At 34.9% G+C, this 26,378-nt stretch overlaps 1 long non-coding RNA gene across 1 annotated transcript in view; it reads left to right on the top strand.

Moving 5' to 3' along the window:
* Positions 1 to 26,378, top strand: part of LOC108397146 (uncharacterized) — a 94,659-nt gene that overhangs the window by 14,482 nt on the left and 53,799 nt on the right. Inside the window, exon 2 of the long non-coding RNA XR_012122527.1 lies at positions 11,999 to 12,178. This is a non-coding gene — a long non-coding RNA (uncharacterized lncRNA). The remainder of the gene's footprint in view (positions 1 to 11,998; positions 12,179 to 26,378) is intronic.

The raw sequence follows: 26,378 nt of genomic DNA on the forward strand, positions 1-26,378 counted from the left end.
TGCATGAGCTCTTTATACATTTTGGATGTCAACCCTTTATTGGATATGTCATTTATGAATATATTCTCCCGTACTGTAAGATGTCTTTTTGTTCTATTGATGGTATCCTTTGCTGTTCAGAAGCTTTGCAGCTTGATATAGTCCCACTTGCTCATTTTTGCTTTTGTTTCCCTTGCCCAGGGAGATATGTTCATGAAGAAGTTACTCATGTTTATGTCCAAGAGATTTTTGCCTATGTTTTTTTCTAAGAGTTTTATGGTTTCATGACTTACATTCAGGTCTTTGATCCATTTCGAATTTACTTTTGTTCATGAGATTAGACAATGATCCAGTTTCATTCTCTTACATGTAGCTGTCCAGTTTTGCCAACACCAGCTGTTGAAGAGGCTGTCATTTCCCCACTGTAGAGCCATGGCTCCTTTATTGTTTATTAATTGACCATATATGTTTGGGTTAATATCTGGACTCTCTATTCAGTTCCAGAACTGGGTCTGTTCTTGTGCCAGTACCAAGTTGTCTTGATTACTGTGGCTTTGTAGTAGAGCTTGAAGTTGGGGAGTGAGATCCCCCCTGCTTTATTTTTCCCTCTCAGGATTGCTTTGGCTATTCAGTTTCTTTTCTGGTTCCATATGAATTTTTGAACTATTTTTTCCAGTTCATTGAAGAATGCTGTTGGTATTTTGATAGGCATTGCATTGAATCTGTAGATTGCCTTATGCAGGGTGGCCATTTTGACAATATTAATTATTCCTAGCCAAGAGCATGGAATGAGTTTCCATTTGTTGTGTCCTCTTTAATTTCTCTTAAGAGTGTCTTGTAGTTTTCAGGGTATAGGTCTTTCACTTACTTGGTTAGGTTTATTCCTAACTATTTTATTCTTTTTGATGCAATTGTGAATGGAATTGTTTTCCTGATTTCTCTTTCTGCTAGTTCATCGTTAGTGTATAGGAATGCAACACATTTCTTGTATTAATTTTGTATCCTACAACTTTGCTGAATTCAGATATTAGTTCTGGTAGTTTAAGAGTGGAGTCTTTTGGGTTTTTTATATACAGTATCATGTCATCTACAAATAGTGACAGTTTGACTTCTTCTTTACCAATCTGGATGCCTTGTATTTCTTTGTTTTGTCTGATTACTGTGGCTAGGGCCTCCAGTACTATGTTGAATAACAGTGGGGAGAGTGGGCATCCCTGTCTTGTTCCCAATCTTAGGTGAAAAACTTTCAGCTTCTCATTGTTAGGTATGATGTTGGCTGTGGGTTTGTCATATATGGCCTTTATTATGTTGAGGTACTTGCCCTCTATACCCATTTATTTTGTTGAGAGTTTTTATCATGAATGGATGTTGAATTTTGTCGAATGCTTTTTCAGCATCTATGGAGATGATCATGTGGTTTTTGTCCTTCTTTTTGTTGAAGTGGTAGATGATGTTGATGGAGTTTTGAATGTTGTACCATCCTTGCATCCCTGGGATGAATCCCACTTGATCATCTGTGTGATTCTCTTGATGTATTTTTGAATTTGGTTTGCTAATATTTTATTGAGTATTTTTGCATCTATATTCATCAGGGATATTGGTCTATATTTTCTTTTTTGGTGGGGTCTTTGCCTGGTTTTGGTATTAGAGTGATGCCGGCTTCGTAGAATGAGTTTGAGAATATTCCCTTCTCTTCTATTTTTTGGAAAACTTTAAGGAGAATGGGTATTATGTCTTCTCTATATGTCTGATAAAATTCAACAGTGAATCCTTCTGGTCTGGGAGTTTTGTTCTTGGGTAGTTTTTTGATTACCAATTCAATTTCGTTGCTGGTAATTAGTCTGTTTAGATGTTCTGTTTTTCCTGGGTCAGTCTTGGAACATTGTATTTTTCTAGAAACTTCTCCATTTCTTCTAGGTTATCTAGCTTGTTAGCATATAGATTTCATAGTATTGTCTAATAATTCTTTGTGTTGCTGTGGGGTCCCTTGTGATTTTTCCTTTCTCATTTCTGATTCTGTTGATGTGTGTAGATTCTCTTTTTCTCTTAATAAGTCTGGCTAGGGTTTATCTATTTTGTTTATTTTCTCAAAGAACCAGCTTTTGGTTTCATTCATTTTTTTCTATTGTTTTATTCTTCTCAATTTTATTTATTTCTTCTTTGATCTTTATTATGTCCCTCCTTCTGCTGACTTTGAGCCTCATTTGTTCTTCTTTTTCCAGTTTCAATAATTGTGACTTCAGACTATTCATTTGGGATTTTTCTTCCTTTTTTAAATATGGATTGCTATATACTTTTCTCTTAGAACTGCCTTCGCTGCATCCCAGAGAAGTTCAATAGCATTTTTTAAAGTCCTAACTGAAGAGAGTTTTGCTTGTAATTCTTAAAATCTTAGACTTGGTGACTTTATAGGTTCTAGTGCCCAAAAGAGACATAAATCCAGTTGCTCAAGGGAAAGTTGATGGCTGGTCCACAATGAAGGAATGAGAGCTGTGCTTGGGATCTGTAGGATCATTGGTCCACATATCCAAAATAACAATTCATACAAACTGCAATCCAGAAAGAGAATGCCACAAAAGACTCCGAGCCTGAGGAAATGAAGGTTATCCCATCAGGTTAAAAACCTCTATCAGCTAAATTCCTGCAAAACATGGAGGAACGGAGAAACCTTAAGTGGAATAAGGATTTATGCTTATTAGCCTAATCTTGCATTCAGCTGCAAAAGCAGAGACCATGGCTGAGTTTATTGTCCCAGTCCCACTCCATCCCCACACAGTATTCTCTTGCTTCCTTATATGTAGAATAGGTGGTGGCTAGTTTTAGAGTGGAAATTCTAATGAAAGTATGATTGAACTGATCACCCTACAATAATACAGTGGCTAATAGGACTTGTGGTCACAACAGGGTTAGGTTCTGGTTCTTTTTGTTTTCGTTTTTTACTATCTAAAAGAACCACCATAATGGATGTTGAGTGGCAAAGTCGACCTGCTGGTCCAGATCCATTTCTCACCATTCATTTTCTTTTTTCCTTCCAGTTTTACTGAAATATCATTGGCATATAATGCTGTATATGTTTAAGGTATACAACCTAATGATTTGTATATGTGTATATTGCAAAATGATTACCACAATGTTTAGCTAACTTCTATCACCTCAGTTACAAATTATTTTTTCCTTGTGATGAGAACTTTTAAGATTTAATCTCTCAGCCACTTTCATATAGAATGCAGCCTAATACATTTTAAAAATATTATTAACTTATATATACTTATAATAATAATATACTTTTAATTATATATTATTATTTATAGTCACCATGCTGTACATGACATTCCAATGACTTATTTATTTTATAACAAAAAGTTTGTTCCTTTGATCACATTTACTCAGTCCCCTCACTTCCCACCCTGTGCCTTTGGTAACTACCACTCTTATCTCTATTTCTATGAGTTCAGTTTTTTAGATTTCACATGTAAGTGTGATCATACAGTATTTGTCTCTTCTATCTAATTTGTTTCACTTAACATAAAGCCCTCAAGGTCCATCCATACTGTCACAAAAGGCAGGATTTCCTTTTTTTCTTTTATGGCCAAATGGCATATATTTCATGTTTTCTTTACCCATTCATCTGTTGACTTATGCTTTTGTTGTTTATATGTCTTGGCTATTGTAAATAATTCTGCAGTGAACATGGGAGCTTAGGTATCACTTTGTGATAGTGATTTCATTTCCTTCAGATATATATCCAGAAGTGGAGTTACTAGAACACATAGTAATTCTTTGTTTTCAATTTTTTGAGGCAATGCCATGCTGTTTTCACAGTGACTGTACTAGTTTATGTTCCCACCAACAGTGCACAAGGGTTCCCTTGTTTCCTCATACTCTCCAACACTTGCTATCTGTTGTCTTTTTGGATTGATAGTCATCAGGCTTAAGGTGATACTTTATTATACATTTTTCACTATTCTAATAACTGCTATTACTTTGGTCTGGCCCAGGGAAAACAGCAGAAAATTAGAGGTTGGGGAGGTGAGAGATTAGGCTATCTATTTTCCTCATTCTCTACCTGCTCAGCCATGGGAGAACAGTGACTTTTCAAGGACAGTGGCTGTGTTCCTCTCCCTGTGATCTCAGTTCCAATCAGATGCTTACACTCTCATGGCTTACAATCTCATGCTTACAATCTCATCAGATCACAGAAACTATTCCTTTCAACGGTCCTTTTGGTCATCCAATTGGGTGACAATGACTCCCTAATATAGATATGCCTGGATGCGTAACCACCTCTTCTTGATTTCCTTATCTCTAAATCTTTGTAAACAGTTCCATTTGAAACCTTTTCAATGAGGTTTTTTAGTGTGCCATCTGTTTCTTTCCAGTATCATAAATGATTCAATAAGGGTCAATTTTTTGAGAAATATTGAGAAGTGACCCATTGCTCTAATACAATCAGAACCAACAGGAGAGATGACACAAGCATGGTATAGTGGAAGAAAAGACCTGGGGTAAGATTTTTGATTTCAGTATGTATCACATATCATATCATATACCACAATATATATTCACATTTCAAGCTACTAGAGTTCCACACATATACCTATCTTCTGGTCTGACATGAATTATACACTTCCCTCTATTTGCTGAAATCCAATACATGACCACATTTCAATTTCTTCTAGCTTCTTGATAAGGTTTACATTTTTGTGTGAGAGTTTTCCAATGATGCAGTGAGAGTCCTGAACATAGTTTGCTGAACATAAGGGAACCATTTTAAATTGTTAACAAAGGAGAGAGATTAGGGGAGTGATGTTTTAGAAAAATATTCAGAGCTCTCCCACCTAACACAATTTTCCCCAAAGCTCTCAGCAATAAACCTATTTATGGTAAAATAACTACATTTTTTTTGAATGTTTAAAGGTAGCATTTAGAAGTTTGTAACTTACCAAGAGCATCTATAATTCATTTGCTGATAAAAATTTCACATATGAAATAAACTTTAAAACAAATCTTCTTTATTTCTTTACTGAGGTTTCTCTCAATTTCTCTTAAATATGCTTTCAGAGTTCATTAATGAGTACTAATAAGCAAGATGAAATGAATACTTCATGATTTTGACAATTTGTTTAAAATATTGAAAAGGGCATCTTCATCATTTTTATGCCCAAAACAGCTAATGAAAACTTGTATTTTTTCCATAATAAAAAATATTACTGGCAAATATTCTACCAGGAAGATTAATATACTGTTGTGTATGGTTAAATATTTTTTAAGTCTATGTGGTTATGTATTTTTATCATCCACTTGAGCCTGGAATGAACTTTAAGAATCTCCTCTATCCCCCATCCCCTCACAAAAAGATACAGACTGGATAGAAACACAAATAAGAACAACATCATTCTAAAATCCTGAGAATTGCAAGGCTATCTTGTTTATTTAATTTAACAAATATAATTTAATACAGAATAAAGAATAACATGGCCCCAAGAAATGGCTTTTCATTTATACCATAGCAGTCATTAGTGCACTGCAACTTTACATGTGTTTATGATATTTGTAGTCCTTTTCTTCCTCCTTCAAAATGCTGAAACTTTAAATTACTGCTCGAGAGCTAGCAAGCGAGATGGGGCTATTAGATTTAGCATCATATATTTTCCCAAGCGGTATACACAGCACTTTTTAAATATGTATGCAGCCCGTTTTAGACTGTAATCTCTTTTAAGTTATTTATACCACTGACAGGCTTTAGATCCTTATTTCTGACACTATAATTTAATGCCATGACACAAGCCTGAGATTTACAGCTTCTACTGTTGGCCTGAGAGTTCCATTCCACCTCTCTGTTACAGTGAATTCAGGGGAGTTGCAGAAGGGAATTTCATCAGAAGGTTTTTTGTTTTTTTCCTTGCGATAAATTTTTGCAGACTCAATGTTGACTTCTTTGCCTTTTGAAGATTGCTCTAACCCTAGGTTTTGAAAGCCATTTTGTAGTCCTGATTTTCCAAAATTGACATTCAATTGTATTTATCTACCCAATTTCACGTTTCATTCATTGAAGGTATGTACAGATCATTTAACCTCTTTAAGCACCCCTTTTCTCATCTGTAAAATTGCGATACAATACCTACTTCATGGGGTTGTAGTTAGGAACAGATGAGTTTTTGCATGTGAAACACTTAGAACAGTGTCTGGCACATACTACAGTTCAGTGTAATATAGCTTTTAAGAGTGTGAGTTGTGAAGCTGGAGGCTATGCAGTACACAATTTTAGGGATATCCTTCCCATAGATCATAATGAGAATGGTGTCTTCTGGAACCATTCAGTGAGGTAGCCCTGCCTTTGACTCGGAATTTCAAAAATGTATTGCAAGGTAAAAAATACAAACAGATACATGTAGGAAGTTGTATGCCCCAGTATCATTGGAATAAAGAAATAGGAACAATTTAAATGTTTACTTAAAGAGAGCAGCTTAAATAAATGATGTTACACACAATGAAATACATACTCTGCTACAAAAGAATGAGAGACAGTCTATCCTGACAATATATATTGTGGAATATGTTAATTGACAAAAATAAATTGCAAAAGTGGCAACTGTATATATTTGGTGAAAGCTGTTTATTTTCAAGTATTAATTTACATATACCTTGCTTGAAATTTTCTTTACTGTCTATCATCCATTGTCTGTTACTTTCTGTGATAGGCAACCTCCAAGATGCCTTCCAGTGACCCCCAATTGCTGCAGTTCACACCCTTGATTGTCCCCTTCCACAGTATAGATTCAATATTTTCATTATATGTTAAATATATAGGGAACCTCCAAGATGCCTTCCAGTGACCCCCAATTAGTGCAATTCACACCCTTGATTGTCCCCTTCCACAGTAGAGATTCAATATTTTCATTATATGTTAAATATATAGGGAAATGTTGAATAGTGATATGAAACTGTTAACCAGAAGTTATATCTGAATGGTGGAAATACAGAACATTATTTCACTTTCTAAGTAACAGATTTCTATAATCTTTTAAACAAAAAATATTGCTTGTGTAACAAAAATGTCAATAAATATGTATCTATAGTGTAACACTTTTCCTTTTATTGGCCCATTCAGGCTGCTGTAACAAAATATCATAGGTTGTGGGGTATTCAAATGAAAATATATTTTTCATAGTTCTGGAGGCTAGAAAGTCCAAGATCAAGATGCTCACATATTTGTTGTCTGGTGAGGCCCTGCTTCCTGGTTCATAGATGGCTGTATTTCTGCTGTTTCCTTACATAGTGGAAAGGGTAAGGGATCTCTCTGGGATCTCTTTTATAAGGACACTAATTCTATTTACAGGGTCTCCATCTTCACGACTCAATCACCTCCCAAAGGGTCCACATCCAAATACCATTATGTTGAATGTTAGAATTTAACATATGAGTTTGGGAGGGACAGAAACATTTAGTCTATTACTCCTGACAACCTTATAATTAATACCTCAGTACCTGCAAGATAAAGCACTGGGCCTTCATAAATTGTACCTTTGCCTACCAATATCTTCTCCCATTACACATCTTGTCAAGTAGTCTCAAATTATAGAGAATAATCATAGTTCTCATTAATCACATCATTGACTAACTTGTTTTTGTTTATGCTCATTCATCTGCCTATCATGCACACCTCTGTGAGAGACCTTATTGACTATTTGTATAAACATTTCTTTTGACCTCTTGAGAAAAGACAACAAACAGTGGGACTAGCAAATTCATAATCTATCAATAAATGTTCATTAAACTGAAATGAGCTATACTTATATTTTGGGGGAATTGATAGTCCAAGATGAGTTGATAGTCCAACAAAAAATTCCAAACTATTTTATAAACTGAATCTTATCCAGTGTAGCAGCAGGTTGAAAGGATATTAGTTGCAAAGCATGTTCAAATGGGCAATATATGATTATTGTTAAATACATGACATTATAGTAATTCAGCACTTTTGGGTGATTAATGTTATTTTATGTCAGATAACATGCAGGGATACAAAGTAAGAGCATGGATTGCTACAAAATACAGGAATGTGTAGACAGGTTTCTTGGACAGAGTTCTAGACCCCTTACAGAGAAGGCTGGGCATAAGGAAGGCACCAAGAGATAGAAGATTGGACGGAAGTCCTGTTGCTTTAAAAGAAGAAAATATAAGATAGGAAATTGAATTTGGGATTGCTGATGTAAAACAATACAGAGGCTGTCTTATTGACTGTTCTTGGGGATCTTTTAATTAAAGTACCAGCTAAAGCTTTTTATGGTAGTGCTTCATCTCTTTAAATGGATCTATTTAAATGGATGCCATGTTATTTGGGACTATTTTAATCGCTTGTCATAACAACCAATTCTAGCTTCATTTAATAATGTGTCTATCTTCTTTTTTCAAAAGAACAGCCAGACCAAGGATGGGGTCTCTTAATTTCAGGTTTAAATTTATTGGGGAGATCCAACTTGGCTTACACCAACGTCCAGTTGCATTCATTTAGCTGGACGAGTGAGATTCAATCATGTTTTTTGAACATTTGTTCCAAGAACTCATGGCTAGAACCATGAAGCTTGACATAGGTACTATGCACAGAAAAATGTGGGCAGAAGAAATCCCACCTGATATTCACTGCTGAATCCAGAAAGAGGCATGAAAAACCCCAGATAATTTATCTTGGATTGTTGTATAAACAGTTACGTATTCATTCATTCATTCACTCATCCATCCAACCAATGATTCATTCACCCTCAAATTATGTTTTATGGCTGGCACTGTCATCAGTGCTGTCCATAATCATTCAGGTATAGCCCAATCATTTAGAAGCTTACAGACTGGCAGGGGGTGTACACATTTTGAAACAAGCTAGAAGGTGTTACAATGATTTATTGATATATGCTGCAGAGCTGTGGGAACACAAAGGACAGCTTGTGAATTTTGCCCAAAAAAGTCTTTAGAGAAGTAATACTTGAGCTGAGCCTTAAAGGACTTGTAGGAGTTTCAAAGAAGAAAAGAGAGGAAAACATAGCCTATGCAAAGCCTTAAAAGAAAGGGCTTTATGAATTTAGGAAATAGAAAAAAATAAGGTTGATGAGTTTGAAGGCATGGTAGGAGTTAAGTATAAAGAGGTGAGTTGATTTCAGATTTAGCAAGCTTTGGTAGCATGTGAAGGAATTGGAATTTATCAAGGATTAAAAATATCCTTAAGAAGGGAACTTGATTAGATTAGTGCTTCAGAAATAACTTGATAGTGATGAGGATAAATAGTAGTGAGGTGGAATGAAGTGAGGGAACCTGAATAGGTGGCTTTCATAAAAACTTCGGTAACAGGTATGAAAATGAACTAAAGAAAAAATAAAATGAAAAGAACATGGAAAGGAACAGAACTCTGTGACTGATGAGGTGTTTTCTGACATCTGTGGCCTAATTAATTAATTATTCTTTGATAGATATTTAATTAAATAGTTGTAGGTGTCTTCGCAAAAGATGTGGAACCACCAATTAATATTTTCATGGTGGCCTTTCAAAATTAATAAACTATTAAATGCCACAGACTAACCTGTATGTCAGATATTTAAGTATAAGGGGGGAAAATAATATTTGAATTTGGGGAAATTATTTAGCCAGTATTCATATCTCATAGGGAAAATGGAAGGCAATCTGAGATATACTATACAGCAGTGCTGTTCAATAAAACTTTTGGTGGTGATGGAAATGTTCTACATAGTTACTGTCTAGTGTGGCCACTTCTAGCCATATGTGTCTCTTGAGTACTTGAAATGTATCTGGTAAACTAAGGAACTGAATTTTAATATTTAAATTTTTTATTTAATAGTAAATCATTTAAATACAAATTTGATAATTACAGGTAGCTAGCTAGTGGCCACTATACTGAAGAGTACAACTATGGACCATGAGAAACACATAGTCAGTTGGGCAATACTGCAATGTATGGCTGTGAAGAACGCGTAGCAGTGAGGCAGCAGAGGGAGAAGACTGGGTGGAGACTGGGGATGTAATTTTACTTTCAGTACAGCTAGTTAATAAGCTGTAACACCTTGGATAAATCAGTTCATACATGGTCTGTGATGTCTTTACATGTATTGTGGAATGATTTGTCATTTAAGCTTCATGTTTCTATAGACATGTCACAGTTCAACTAAAGATCGCATTGAAGAAAATAGCTTATTTTCCTCAGAGTTTCATGAATTCTTATTAAGAAGTTGCTCTATTCTTATTGTAAAACTGTCTTATGTACGAATTTGAAAAAGGTGCTCAAGGATTTATATTTTGGGTAGGCTGACAATGGGAAGGCAGCTGTGTATATTTGGTGAAAGCTGTTTAGTTTCAAGTATTAATTTATATATACCTTACTTGAAATTGTCTTTACTGCCTACCTTTCATTGTCTGTTACTTTCTGTGATAGGCAACCTCCAAGATGCCTTCCAGTGACCCCAGATTGCTGCAATTCACACTCTTGATTGTCCCCTTCCACAGAATAGCAGGATTGGTCCATGTAACCACAGCAAAAATAATGAAAAGTCACTCCCCGGATTAGGGTATAAAAGACTGAGGCTTCCATGCTTCCATCTTGGGCCCTTCTTACTTTCTTACTCTTAGCCCACATGGAAGGGTCATGAGGTGAGAAACAGACAGCCAACCTACAGCTGGTGAGGAAGGAAGGACTCCAGATAAAAGCACGAGCGTTCTTGAAGCAAATTCTCCAGCCCACACTTCAAATGCTGCAGCTGCATTGTAACCTTATGAGAGACGCTGAGCCAGAATCTAGCAGAGCTGCTCCCTGATTGCTGATCCTCAGAAACCACTAGATAATAAATGTTTTAAACCACTAAGTTTGGGGGAAATTCATTATGGAGTTGTAAATAGCTAGTACACCACCATTGCTATTTTCATTCTTTACTAATCTTTTATAAACTCTATCATCACACTAAACCATCTGTAACCCCCCAAAGATTTCACATTTTTTTAGGCCTTCATAATTTCTCAAATATTATTCTTTTGTCATGGACCGTCCTTCCTCTTTCCAATATCTAACAGGTATTCTCTCTTTCGAATTCAACTTATATCCTTTTTTAAGAATTCCATGATCTCACCAGTTGAATTAAACACCCATCACTGTTCATGTTTCCATAGAAGCAGGCACTGTTATCTAACTTAGCATTCGTCACACTGTGGTGTTCATGGGGTCCCACAAAACAGAAATTTCATATTGTTCAATCTGTATGTAAAATATTCCCTTCACCCCTCTGGGCATATAATTCTAAGAATATTTTGACAAAGTTTTTCTCTAGAAAAAAAGAAAAAAGTCAAACTCAGAAACAAAGAGTAGAAAAGTGGTTGCTAGAAGCTGGACCATGGGAGAAATTGGGAGAGGAAAAGGGTACAAATTTTCAGTTGCAAGATAAATAAGTTCTGAGGATCTAATAAAATGTGACTGTAGTGGATAACACTATATTGTAAATACAAATTTGCTAAGAGTAGAACTTAAATGGTCTCACCAAAAAAAAAAAAAGAGCTAAAAATGTGAGGTAATGGATGCGATGGATGTGTTAATCAACTAAATGGAGGGGATCCTTTCACAGTGTAAAAATAAATCAAATCATTATGATGTACACCTTAAATATCTTATATTTTATGTCAATTATATTTCAAGAAAGCTGTAAGAAAAAGAGTTTTGTTCTGACTTTATCCTCAGCTGCAGATTTGAGGAAACTCAAGATCTCTCCAATCAATTCAAAAAATCCTTCTGGGGTATCTCATTCACTGTGGGCAAAAATGTGTCTGACTACTATTGACATCTGTTATTCTTTTAATAACCATTGGGGAACTGCTTTCTTCACTTCCAGTTACTGTGGCAGTATCTTTATTGTTCAATACCAAATATTTTCAAAATGCGTCTGTCCAGCAGATTCTCGCAGTTCTTAATGACAATAATGCTACCCACTCCCAGTCTTAACAAAATATTTTCTTGTGCCTCTGGTCCTTCAAGACTTCAGAAATACAGATGTTTCCACTTAAAATTCAAGAACAAAAAGAAGATGAACTGGAGGCTAAAACAGAAAAGAAGAAGAGCAAACTCGAACCAGTACTCAGCTGCCTCTCACAGTTCTCTGGCCAGGTGACGTAGTGGAGAAGAGTGACAGCGCATCCTTGAGCAAACATTTATAAGGTATTGCATACTCTTCAACATGTTTTTGTTTCTTTCATATATAAATAGTTTCCTTCAAAGTACCTACCATTGGATGAAATTGGAGCCTCAGAACACTAACCTTGTTTTCATCATATAATTTTGTAGTGTTTGTACCCTGACACTAAGAATCTCCAGTTCAAAAAAAAAAAAAAACTTTTCCTCTTTCAATAGCAAAACTTGTTTTTATTCTAAGCCTGTTTTCTTGGTTTTCTTTTCTTCAAGAATTGATTTCTTTTGATGAAACTTCTGGGGCTATTTTGTAAATAGTTCAACTTGAGCCTTAATATATCAAAACTTGTATTTTGAAAGTTTGAAGCTTCTATTCTGAGACCACGACTATTTAAATAAGGTGTTTTTGAACAGTTTTGGATGAAGTAGTGAGCTATTCCTAATAATGAAATAAAATGGGATCCCGTATTTTTTTAAAAAAGGAAAAAGTTGTATTTGATTAAATCAAACCCACCCTGCAGTGTTTCCTTAGTTGTCTGTATTAGTGGTAACAGATGAAGATGTTTAGTAAATGTTCAAATAATATATAATGGGATTATATCTTTGAGGTCTAAATTCCCCTCCCAAGAATGAAAATAAAGAAAGTGAAAGTATATATGGAATACCCCCTAAAATATCACAAGGCTAATATCGGTCAGCTTTTTGTGAGAACTGGTAGACTGCCACTTATTTGCAAAGTCTCTGCTTGACTGACTTCTATCACAGAATATAAGTATATATTTCTTGTCCACAGAAGCTGGTTGGCATTCCATCATTCCCTGGCATATCTCATTGTTGTTATAATCATGCTATAATAATTTAACGGCCCAGTGTATTAGAGAGATAGAGTGGCTACTCCATTGCTGAAAGTTTTGCAAGGGGTGCTTTTCTTCTGCTCTAAAGGAGGTGTGTTACAGTATTAGGAAAAATTGCCCAAGATTTGGTAGAAAAATGGGGGTAACTTTTTAAACAAGGTTTCAGGGGCCCCTGTCATTTCTTTACTATTTTTTGTAGGAGGCACCTGGAATATAGTGGAAGGAGCTCTGGTTTTGGTATCAGAGGATGTAGGATTCAGTGAGGACTCTGTCTCTTACGGTCTGTGTGATCATAACTGTAGGCTAAGTGGAATCTTTTTAACCTTGATTCCATATAGGTAGGAAGTATGCATTGGTAATCAAGAAAGATATGGTTCTTTTCATTACTGGAAATTATAGTCCAGCAGGCAAGACAGAGAACAATAGTGATGTAGTGAACAATATGATGTTTGCTATGAAGTGGACAGATGGGATAAAATGGTGATGTTAGCAGGGAGTTGTATTTAGTATATATAATATATATATGGTGGATAGTTGATGTCACCATTCTCTGAGGTCAGGAAACACTATATTGGAGATATAATTTGAGAATAATTAGTATATTTTTAATGTCTTTATTTCAGCTCCAGGATTCTGTAATTGTTTTTTTAAAAAATCTTTTTCCCTTGTATAAGTGATATCTGGAGATGCGCCCCAAGAATCTCTAACATCTCACCATGCAGAAAAAGCCATCTTCCTTCCCTGTCTCCTCGTCCAAACACAGTAGCTCTTGCAGAACTTAGCCCAAATCTAACAGGCAATATGCTGAGCCCACTGCGGAACCCCCGAGACTTAGAATGCCCATCCTCTCAGCGCTCAGGTTCTTGGAGGCTTCAAGACATTCCGATGAGTGCCTTTTCATTGACTCTCATAGTACTGAGTAAATATGATTTTCTATCTGTTCCAAAATGGGAAGACATTTAAGAAGCACTGGTAAAGACTATCTCATCGGAAATACTTTGTTTCAGTTTGCATTGTTGGCTTGGTTCTAAAATGGCAAGGACCTGAATTCCTTGTTTAAGTAGAAAAAGAAGTGGGTTTTGTTGGTTTTTGTTCTTTTAGCTTATTGGGGAAAAAAAAACAAGAAAGAGATGAAGGTGATAAGAGGGGAAGCAGCAAGATCACAGAGGCTATAAAATGTTGATCTGGTCTCTTCCCGATCCTTTCAAATGTCTGTGAAGGATAGTTCTCATGCTGTGCATGGTATGAAATAATTTGTGGAATATGTTGGGTAATATGCTTAATGTTATGGCAGGTTTGTTGTGGAGGAAGATGACCCATACTTGCAAATACAGACTTCTGAAGAGCCATAAATAAGTTCTCATAAATATGAGAAACTTGAGGAAATTAAGGAGTTTTAAGACTTTCACTGAGTTGAAATGGAAGCTCAGTCTCAGTTACCCTAGATCTAGTTTGCACTTCTTTTCATATTTTTTCTTAATTCGGATTTTAGAGCTGAGCCCAAGGGAAAAAGCTAACTTCATGGCAGCAACTGATTTATCCCCAAGTGATTTAGCCTTTCGTAATAAGTTCTTGATACCAGTATTGTTCCAAGCCACAAGAAGCTGTCTAAGAGTAAAAGGCTTGTCTTTTCAAGTTATAGGATTTTCTTGTGAAAGCAAAGCCTTTGGGAGGAATTAAAAAGTTTCTGTCCAGCTCATCTCAAAATTATATTCAGAGCTCTTATCTAGGAAAACTTTTCTCTCAGATGGAAAGTGTGAGGGTGTGAAAAACCTGAAGCTTTATATCTATACAAGAAAAGCTCCAAAATGGAGTTCTTAAACAACTTTTCTGGTAAATTGGAAGTGTTTCCTTCGAATTGCAGATAATAAGGAAATGGATTTGTTTTCTAAAAAAATTACAAATTTAGCAAAAGAGCTTTTCTTCTGAAAACATGAACACCTCTGAATTCAAAGAGAACTACCGAAAATAGAATTTATCAAATAATTTTTAAAAACTGATACGAATTTGTATTTAGTGTTGAACTATTTCTAACAAGATGTTTTCCCATTAATATTTTAAAGGTTTGCAGTGACAGATTAAAATTTTGATACCAAGTCAGTGTATTGAAATGTACAAACTTTTCTTTTTACATGTGCACTTGTAAATGAGACATCTTTCTAAAGGAAAACATGGATAAACTATTGTATTCATATGACCTAAGAAAATATTTCTTCTCCTTTTTTCTTTTTCCTATAAACTATAACCTTTTTTAAAAAATGTGGCATTCTAAGACCTTGAAGAAAATTTCAACAACTTTGTTGAAACTTTGTATTGGAATACCCTTTCTGATGTGCTCACTCTTCTTCCTTTATTGACTTTTTTCCTTTAATCTAACACCAGTCCAATTGACCTAATGTTTGATCAACAGTGTCTTGTGGCAACTAAGTCACAGTGCTGGTTTTTCTCAACTCAGACTGTCTGGAGCCTTGTTCCATCAAGCTGTAACTTGCACTTAACACCTTAATGAGCTTAACAAAAAGAGATGGAGAGAAATGGAGATCTTCTGTGGTGGGAATAATTAAAGACAGACATACAAATGCATTTGGTACCAGATTTGATTACCTCAGATGAGTGAAATTAAAGGGAACATTTTATCATCTCCCATTACACAGTTACTCCCATGAGGATAATTAAGACAAATTGGGGTAGAGGACACTAATGGCAAAACTTTACTAAGTTCTCAAGGCTAATGAACAACTCACAACCAAAAAAAAAAAATCACATCAGTAATGGTTGCTCTTTAGCTGTTATTTCTAGTTTTTACATAAGTGGGAATAAACTCTTTTATTCTCTCCTCTGTTTGTGTCCCAAATCACAGCATATAAGTCCCACCTCCCACAGGAAACCCTTCTGACTGGATGGATAGAGCAAAACTCACCCAGGAGACAGCCTGGGTTAGCAAGAAGCCATTGGATTTTGAATTCAGATAACTTAAAGTCTGCATCTTATTAGCTAAGTGATGAAACACCCACTTAATTTCTTGAGCTTGTTTCTTTGTCTTAATAACAGCAAATATAATAATATCTAATCACTGACCCCACAAGATGCCCGAGAGTAGCAAATGTAATAATGTGACAGGACTCAATGAATTAATGGTAAAGCAGTACGTAAGATTTAATCATCAATTATTGCCTTTCACTTTACTGACCTCTAGTATTTTATAATAACCAAAGAGTCATTCTTATAATACAATGATTGTCTTGTAGATTCATAATTCAACTAGCAAATATTTACTCAAAAATTATTATGTAAACCGTAGAGCTAAAATCTTTTGAGGACTCAATAATTCCTTTGCACTGTGGTGGGGTCATTTATTTAGGTAACATGTGTATTATTCATTTTTATGTCCCAAATGTCTATTCCAGAATGTGGTACTTATTCAGCTGCTCAATAAATAGTAAACAAATATATGAAAGAGTAATAAAAATGTGTCTTATTGATAGATTTCAGCCACAATATTAGGCATATAGAATATTTCTGTATTACTGAGAAGAAAATAAATGTTCAGAGAGGTTTAACAATGTTCAAGCTTAAAGAGAGGAATCAGTGATAAAGTGTATATATATATATTAAATCAACCTAATTGCTAAAACACTACTCAAATTGTTTTATGTGGTATATTTTTCTACTTATAATAGGATTCTCTTAATCAGTGCATAATCCAGTTAGTGAATGAAATAAAAAATAGATGGTAACATTCTAGTCCTTAGCTTCACATACAAAATACATATGGTGAGTTTACCTAAAATGCCACACATGATCTGTTATATCTATGGATACCCCTGGCTCTGGACAGGAACATTTTCACATTAAAGAAAATCCATGAAATTCATTAGCCTTTGGCAGAATTGATAATGCATTTGTTTAATATATGAATACCCCATGGCTACATTAATAGAAAGCTTTGCATGGCACATAATTAAGGTATTACTTTTGTCTGCCTTCACACTGATATGCTAATTCTAAATACAAACACTAATTGGTCAGGATGGCTTGGTGAGGATTAACTAACTTTTAAAGATGTTAAAGTTAGAATATGGTTTCCCTTTGATTGTCCTTTTTCTTCTTTTCTTAGTTAATTCTCTGGTACCAAGTACCTTCCCACTAAACCTATCTGTCCATAACTCCTCACTCTTTTGTGACACCCATACCATATCCTGCAGTTGATCTCCAATATTTCTGCCTAGATCCTTTGCCCTGTCCCTCCTGCTTGAGGTGGTGTGGAGCAGAGGGCAAGAATTTGTTCCAAACCAGGAGCACGAATCACTGTTCAACAACAAATTTCTCTCCTACTTGACCTTGGTAAACCAAAATGTTGGTGAAGAGAAACAATCACTATTTTTTTTCTTTTTTATCTGGGTAATAGTTAAAAGAAAAAACTTGAAAAAATATTTTTTCTTCTGAATTCCTGACAGCTTTATGTCATGCATGTCCAGACCTTGCCTGTGAGAGTGCTAATAGAATTGGCTATGGCAAATCTTTTGTTCTTTTGTTTGTACAAGGAAAGATGGCATTGAACTTGGTGATTTCTGAGGTTTCTATAATTTAGATATTGCTTTGCTTCTGTAAAACTGGTTGGCAGCTTGCCTTAATGTTTTTCATATACCTTTTCATTTTTTATGATCTAACAATATAATAGAATTTGAAAGTTTAGAAGCTATTTGCATCTTTGACTCACCAGTCATCATATATCCATTTGAATATTTTTAGTGGCAAGAATCCTTATTCCCATATGAGACAGATGTGTCACTTTGCTGATAGTTCTGACAATTAGAAAAAATTTTCTCATAGGGAACTAAGTATAATTCCAACCATTGGTCCGATACCTATTCTACCTGCGTGAAGGCTCTTCACAGAGTAGGAGAACTTGGAAGTCATGTGCTTCTCGGGTTTCTCTCATTCAGCGTTAATCTCTTCTCATGTGGAATCCTGTAACTCAGCACACCATAGTTACTGGAAGAAGAGTGGTATAATGAAGTAGCACAGGCTTAGAGGCTTTGTTTGAAACCCAGTTCTAAATAATAACTGTCTGACCTGGACTTGATATTTAGCATATGCAAATTGCCTACTTTAGTATCTGGAACATAGTCATTATAATGTCTCTTTTTGTCCCAAAGTGCAGCTAGTTTTCCTTTACCAAGTTCTCATGTTTCTCTGGATGTATCTCTACTAGAGATACTATCACACTGAACAGCAATTATTTTCTTTTACCTGGATCTTTATTCTTCACCTTTGCTAGAGAATTTTGAGTGCAGAGCTCTACAGTATTCATCTCTGTTTCCACAGTGCCTGGCTCACAGCATGCTTTTTTTATTGATATAGTTTGATATATAATATTATATTGGTTTCAAGTATACAACACAGTGATTCAACAGTACACACATTATTAAATCCTCACCCCAACTAGTGCAATTACTGTCAACATAGAAAGATGTTACAGAACCATTGACTATATTCTCCATGCTGCATTTCAGCATGCTTTTTATATTTGTTGAATAAAAGAATGTGATAAAAGATGTCACTTCTTGTACTAGGCATTATCGAGTCACCCCAGAGCAGCATAAAAAGATGCTTTCTATTCCCCTAGATTTTGTATTCTTCTTCATGCAACACTGAACTCCTTTTCATTTCAAATTACTGAGTCTCTTTCAGATGAACCACTATGTGAATTAATAAAAAAAATGAGAACCATTGTTTCTCAGAGTCTTGCCATTTGGGGTGTAATATTTGGTGATATATAGCATATGTCTCCTACTGAAGTGACAGGAGAATCAGCGTCGCAGATTAGCCGCAAAACTGCCGTGTGGCATAAACCTTCCTTTTCTCAGACAGACATATGCCCCTCACTCATTCTACTGAGCCCCTTCACACCTCTCTCTCACACCAACATGCACATACACATGTACACACACACACACACACACACACACACACAACAAATGCTAGTTTACATTATGCAACATTTCTAAAATCTTATTATAGTTTCATTTGTGTCTGGCAGAGTCTAATTTTGAGATTACCTTTATCTGTATGTAACTAAGTTACTCTAATACCATATAACCAGTAAACTTTATCTGGCAGGTTCAGAGGGAAGAAGTGTTCATCAAATCCAGTTGTCTTGGAAATGAAAAAATAATAGTTGTTTTGGTTGAAGACTTAATTAATATTTACTGAGCAATATCATATAAAACAGATAATTTTACATATTGTAGTGAGTCCCCTGCCTTCAGCCTTAACCTTTCCAATCATCCACACTTTTTCCAAAGGGATAATTCCAAAACATAAATGAAAATGCACCCCTTACATTTTAAAAAGTGTTTAATGTTTCCTTAATGTTTTCAGGATGAAGTCCAAATTACCTGGAATTAAATACAAGGCTCATTACTAGTGTGTAATTAAATAGTGTGTGTGTGTGTGTGTGTGTGTGTGTGTGTGTGTGTGTGTGTACCTGTGTACATCATTTGTTCCAAAACCTGCTCATTATTCCTAAACCTCCTTGTGTTCATTCATACCTTTGAGTTTCCCCTATGTTAGTTACTATCCTTGCTTGAGGAGGTCTCTCTTTACTTCTTTACTTCTCATCTGAGGAATTTTTATTAATTCTTCACAATTCATATCAAATGATATCTCATCTGCCCATTTGTGTATCACACTCTGCTGTGTTTGAAAGTTTATTTCGCTTTCTTCCAGGTGTGCCATGAGGTTCTCCATGATAATATGGGCTGTATCATTTTCATCTTTTCATTATAAAAACACAGGCTTTAAATCAGGCATTCCTAGCTTAAATCCAGGCTTTTACACTTATCAGCTATATGACAAGAAGAAATTTTAAAAATAGTATCAGTTTCTTCATCTATATGATATAGATAAAACTCATTGGATTACTCATTAAGTTATTGTGAAAATTAAATGAGCTGTAGCCTAGTGAAGAGTACCTGGTGGTTTTCAGTGATTTAAACAGTTAACACCTATTCAGTGAATAACTGTGCCAGGCAGTGAGTATAGATTGAATAAAACAAGAGAGATCTAAGGTTATATACCTTAAGAGGATCTTTCAGAATGATCTGTAGCTCCAGGACCACCTAGCCAAGATGTTCGCATGTAGTAGATATTTCCATATCTTAAAAATCATCTGTTTTTTCTGAAAAGCCACCCCTTACCTAGTCTTTTTTTTTTTTGCACCAAGAAATGTAAACAGGTGTCTACAGGATTATATTCACTTCTGTTGAGATTGCCACATGTCTCATATACATGATCCTTGTTGTATCACAAAAAACTGTTCACATGTTCATCCTCCTACCCCCAATGACTATAATCAGAACTTCTTAGCATCTTGCCTTGTGTGGCCATTAGGGCTGATTTTATACTGCCTTGCAATCCAGTTGATTCTGTTACCAGAAGGAATCAAGGCCTTTCAGGTTATCCCTGATCTCTGCAATGCTTTATATATCCCTTACTCTAACTCAGATATCCCAGGCACCTGCTCTTTCACTTTGCTCTCTGTAACTCATGGTCTGTCATCAGCAGTATTCTTGAGATACCCCTGCCCTTCTCTGAGTATCTCTTCAATGTGTTGCTCTAATAGAAAGCCAGTTGTCCTCTGGGGAGATAGTTTCCCTTACATCTTCTTCAAATGTCATGACCCCTGGAGGCTGAGTAAGGGCTTTACTTGATTCTCATTGCCACTTGCTGATGGCTTTGTCATCCATCTCCATAAAACTCCACAGAATCTATGGAGCCAATGCCATGAAACTAGACAAATTTGTCCAAATGACATCAAACTGATTTGTCCTCTTCCTTGTTGCAGTCATCTGGTGTCACCTTGATCACCTCTCCAGGGCCATCAGTGATTTTAGCACATGATAGCATCTTGCTTGCACGTCCTTTCCTATAATGACTAATAGTAAATTTAGCAATCAAATAGATCATTCATTAACATCTGACTTGTACAAATCTTGATTGCCTCCTTTTCAATGGTTTTTCCCATGCCATCTTCAAGGTTCACATCTCATATTGATAACCACCTCCTAACTTTCCATCTTAAACCAGCTATCCTCTCACTCCAGCCATTGTTCAACCCTGTCATACCCCTCAAAGCATTGACTTGACCACTTTTTCTATCATCCCCCCTTGCATCTTTATTTCCTTTCATACCAGGAAGCACCACAGGTTTTGATTATGAACATTGTGTATACCCTTTTTATTGTTGCTTTCTCTCTTTTGTTGGACTTACTTGACAAAATTCCAACCATCACAATTTTCAGCTCTGGCTATCCCATGTCTACTTCTGAGTAGCTGACTAGGTTTCCAGTAAACATGCTGCCATTAACATGGTATGTTAAATTTATGACCTTGTATTGCTAGTTTTTTTAAATTATGCTATAAGATCTCAGTGACTTTGTTCTTTGAATATCTGCTAAACTACATTGATATCTTCTCCACTTCAGATTTCCAACACTTAACATCCTCTCCATCCTTCTTATCTAATGCTTTAGTTTATTTGAGGAAATGGAAGCAAGGTGAAGAGGACTTATGTTTCCCTCAGCCATCAAAGGGAGTACATTTTTATAGCTTCCTTTCCTCATGTGGCAAATTCTGTGTTGGTAGTTAAGGTCCACACCATTAATTTTTTCCAGTTTTATTGAGCTATAATTGACATATAACATTGTAGAAGTTTATGGTTTACAATGTAGTGATTTCACATATGTATATATTGAAAAATGATTACCACAACAAGGTTAGTTAACACATCCATCATCTCACATCTTACATATTTTTGTGTGTGGTAAGAACTTTAAGATCTATTCTCTTAGCAACTTTCAAATACACAATACAGTGTTAACTGTATGTAACCATGTAGTAACCACGCCTTACACTATATCCTCAGAATTTATTCCTTATAACTGCATGTCTGTACCATTTGATGCCATTCATTCTCCCACCCCTTTCACCACCCACTCTCAGCAAAACTAATCTGCTATTTCTATGAGTTGAGCTTTCTTTAGATTCCACATATAATGAAATCATATACAAAATTTGTCTTTCTCTGACTTATTTCACTCCATTTCACATTACACATTCAAGAACTCTATTCCTTTGACAACCCTCTTTTATCTTACATCAACTGATTTTCCCTTTCTAATAGAGCAGATCCATCAATGTAAAAAATATTAGCCCCACTTAAAAGTTTTTTTCTCTACTCCATATTTTATTTTGTTACTGCACTGTTCTGCCCTTCATAGAAACTATCTTTCTATCTCTCCTAAACATAATCTAATAAATCTGCAGAGACCACTCATTTATGTTGTCTTCCTCCTCAGCAGTGGAATCTCTAAATATTAGGTAGGCTTGTGGTCATGTAATGTAGATTCCACCTTTTCATACCTCCCTCACAGCGAGGTAAGCTCCTTTAACTAATTCCAGTCAAAGGAATATCAGAGGAAAGAGAGATGGATGCATCTTTGGAGCTATTGTTTAAGTGGTAGGACCAGGACTCTCCTTCCCTTTTCCTCTATCCAGCTCCTTGACCTTCATTCCAGGAATGGCAAAATGAAAGCAGCCTGCTTATGGACCACGATGGCAGCCCAGTACGAGTCGCAAGCTGCTTACACTTGGACTTAACTTCAGAAAATAACACCTCTATTTTGGTTAAGCCACAACTGAGTTTCTGTTTGTAGCCAAACCTAAATTCCAATCAATATATTTATGCAAAAATTACCTTCTTATATGTATATGCAAAATATGAATGTTCTCGGATCCTGGGCATGCAACTATTCTTTCTTTACTCATCTGCTCAGTGGCATTAAATACTTGAACTTTACCTCAAAGTGTCCTAACGAGCTATTGGATTGAACGACAGACCAAGGATAAATATGATATAGGATTTTAATTATACAAAGGCTCTTTGGAGAGAGAGAGAGTAAGAGGTTGAGAGAGGGGGAAGGGAGAGAAGCAGGAACCGAGGTGGGAGAAAACTGAAACTGGGAGTTTGAAAAAAATAGCCACAAAAGATTTAAGTCTCAATAAACAGTTTTATATGCAATTTCCACAAACATATTTTCATTTGCTATAAAACAGCAAACAGCTTGGGAGGGAAAAGCCAGTAATACACACAGTGAAAACAAAATAGTCTTAAATAATTACTGGCTTGCAAAGAAGAAACTGCAGCCTATATCAAAATATGCTTATCTTACGCTGCTTCAAATGCAATAAATTTCTCCTGACAAACAATAATTTGGTTTGAGGTTAAAACAAATTCCTCTTTTGTCCTAAGAAGGTATAATTTCAGGCTTTTAAAGATGAATGGTTGTTTTTGCTCAGTTATTGATCATTAGTCATATAATTCTGGCTGAACTAGGCTACTTAGACTTTGTAGTTGTACTGAAAGAAATTTAATTAATACAATTCTTTAAAAGTTAAGCAAAGGTATCTGAAGAAGAAGAGGAGGTATTAAAACTTATAAGTGGAAAGCTAATGAAATTTTCATTATAAGGAAAAAAATATTTTAAGGAAAGAACTTCCTTTGGGACAGTGAATTAAAGTGAAACAGCATGATATATTTTAGTAATTATGACTCATATTAATATTTGTCTTTACACACAAAAGCCCAAAGTGTTTTAGGCTAATGAGTCAAATTTCAATGAAATCCAATGAAGCAGTAAACAACATTGTACCTGTACTAACCAGAGTAACACATGAGTGTTATATATACATATATGTTCATGTGTGTATGTCTATGTTACTAGAGCAGACAGCACAAATGGATGCTCATTTTTTTTATAGAAATTGGAATGTGGACATATATTCATTATACTTTTATTGAACACCCTTTACATATCAGACACTATTCTGAGAATGAGAATACAGAAATGAAGGTATTTTACAGCCTCTTTTCTTGATGACCTTATGGACTAATAAAACTTATAGGAACAAACAATTATAATATGCTTTCTGTAAGGAAGGCTATAATCCCAAATATTTTATTTACATCTTACATTGCTCTAGTCAGAGTTAGAAAAAAAAAAAAAGCTAACATGATTTGAAATGGAACAAAAATATGGTTTTGTTTATTAAAACACATCAGTACTTAAAAATAAAACAAAACTAGCAATTTAAATGCCCAGCAAAAGGAATCACTTTGAATAAAAAAATAAATCCAGGTTTTAGAATTCTCTGCACTACCATGGAAATATTTCCATTGTGAAATTGAGAGAAACTAAAATGAGTCTATTTCAGAAAAAATAGTACATATGTAACCATTAGATTGTGCATGTGTAGTGATGCCTGTGTGTGTGTGTTATTAATACATGAGTATTAATACACATACGAGAGAAATCACAGTGCTATTTCTGTGATTAACATTTGGGAGGGTCAATTGACATAATTATCATCCCCATACCTAACTATTTTGTTATTTCTGTATGTCCTATTTCTTTAGCTAAATTTAAGTCTATTTTCTTGTTTTCATGGAGTGACATTTATGGGTTTTTATTTTTACAATAAGTATGCATTGCTTTAAACATTTTATAGGGTGAATTTCTATTTCCAGTGGCCTGGTACATTAGATGCCTGTGGAAAACAAGTAAAAATGCCTGATATCCAAAATATGCCTGTTTTCTATTATTTAAATATGTATATGTTAACATATTTGAAAATCTCTAAATTTTATTAAAATGTGTACTTTGAAAACTCTCACTTCCATCTTTGACTGTCCTAATATAACTTTCCTCCTCATCCCCATACATAAACTTTCAGATTATTTTCTTATGTAACTTTCAAATTTTGTCTTCATATAATATAAACAAATTGAAGTCTACATTTTTAAATTTTCCCTCTCATTTTAATTCATTTTATTATTTTACACAAAAAGTATTTTCTTACACATTGTTCTGAATTTTATTTCCTCCCTAACAAATTCTGGAGCATTTCCATGTTACTACACAAAACTTTCATTCTTTTTTCCAGCAGCATATTTTAAATTATGTAACAGATTATTTAACAGTTCTGCATCTTTTACTATTCTAACCAGCTTTTACAAATACTAACAGTATAGATTTATCATTTTGTATGTGTGGAACTAATCTCTGTATGATAAATTCTACAAACTAGGAATTCAGTTGTAAAAAAGCACTACTAATAAACATTGCTACAGGGCTGGTATGTTCTTTCTCCAATAAGAGAATTGGAAAAAATTATTTTGTTTAGTATCATTTTACATTCATCATAAATATCATTATTTTTATGGCTAAACTGCCTACCAAGATTGAGTATCTTATAAAGAGACCTTTGTAAGGCCAGAACCCATGAGATTCCACCATCAGAATAATGGCAAACAGGAAATAGAATTATACAGCAGAAGAAGAAAATCAAGGAAAGCTCTATGTATTGTATTTAATGTTAAACAAAAGGAAAACATGAAATCTCTTGCTAGGCTTTATAGTCCCCAACCAGTTTTCACAAAGATTTGCAGATAAATTTAAGAAGGTCCTGTAGAGTAGGAAAAATCTCTTCATAAGGAATCAATTTAAGATAGCCTTAGATTGCTAATGTCCTAAACATACTGCATAAACAAACATACATTCAACCCAGACCTTAAAACATTCTCATAGATAAAGTTCAAAATAGTCTAAAATCACAAAACAGATAAGGAAACAATGTCTTCTGAGTGGAAGCAAAGTGGTGAGTGAGGGGCAAAAACAAAACAGAATCTGGATTGTAAAGACTTTCTAAGTCATAAAATATAGAAAATTTATATTGAAAAGTTTTAAGTTAATAACAGAAGCCTAGAAATCACAAGGAACCAGCAGATTAATAAAAGAACAGATGAGTTTAGAAAGATGTCTATCATGTACACACACACATATACACATATATATATGATTGAAATAACAAAATAGATGTGCTAACCATAGACTAAACTGAAGAGAAAATTAATGAACTATTTAAGCTGCTAAGAAATGAATGAATGTTAAGATAGATGAAAGAAAGAATAAAAAACTAAAATATATTTAATTGGAATTATAGTGTGGAAGTGGAATAGGTGGAACTGAGGCACTATTTGAGAAGGAAACAGGTAAGAGCTTTCCATGAATTTTGTAAGACAAAAATCTGCAGATTTAGGATGCTCGATAAATCCCAAGCAGACTAAATAAACATACACTGACATCTTCACAGTTCACAGTAAAACAGCAGAATACTAAATGTACTTAGGAGAAAAGTCAGATTAGACTTTAGACAACAGAACAGTGGTTTCATTAACAAATGACTTTCTAACAGCAAAGATAGGAAGACCTTATTAGAGAGGTACTATTCAACAAATAGAAAAAAACAAAAAC

The sequence above is a fragment of the Manis javanica genome, chromosome 11 (genome assembly GCF_040802235.1).
Source record: "Manis javanica isolate MJ-LG chromosome 11, MJ_LKY, whole genome shotgun sequence".
In the NCBI taxonomy this organism is placed as follows: Eukaryota; Metazoa; Chordata; class Mammalia; order Pholidota; family Manidae; genus Manis; species Manis javanica.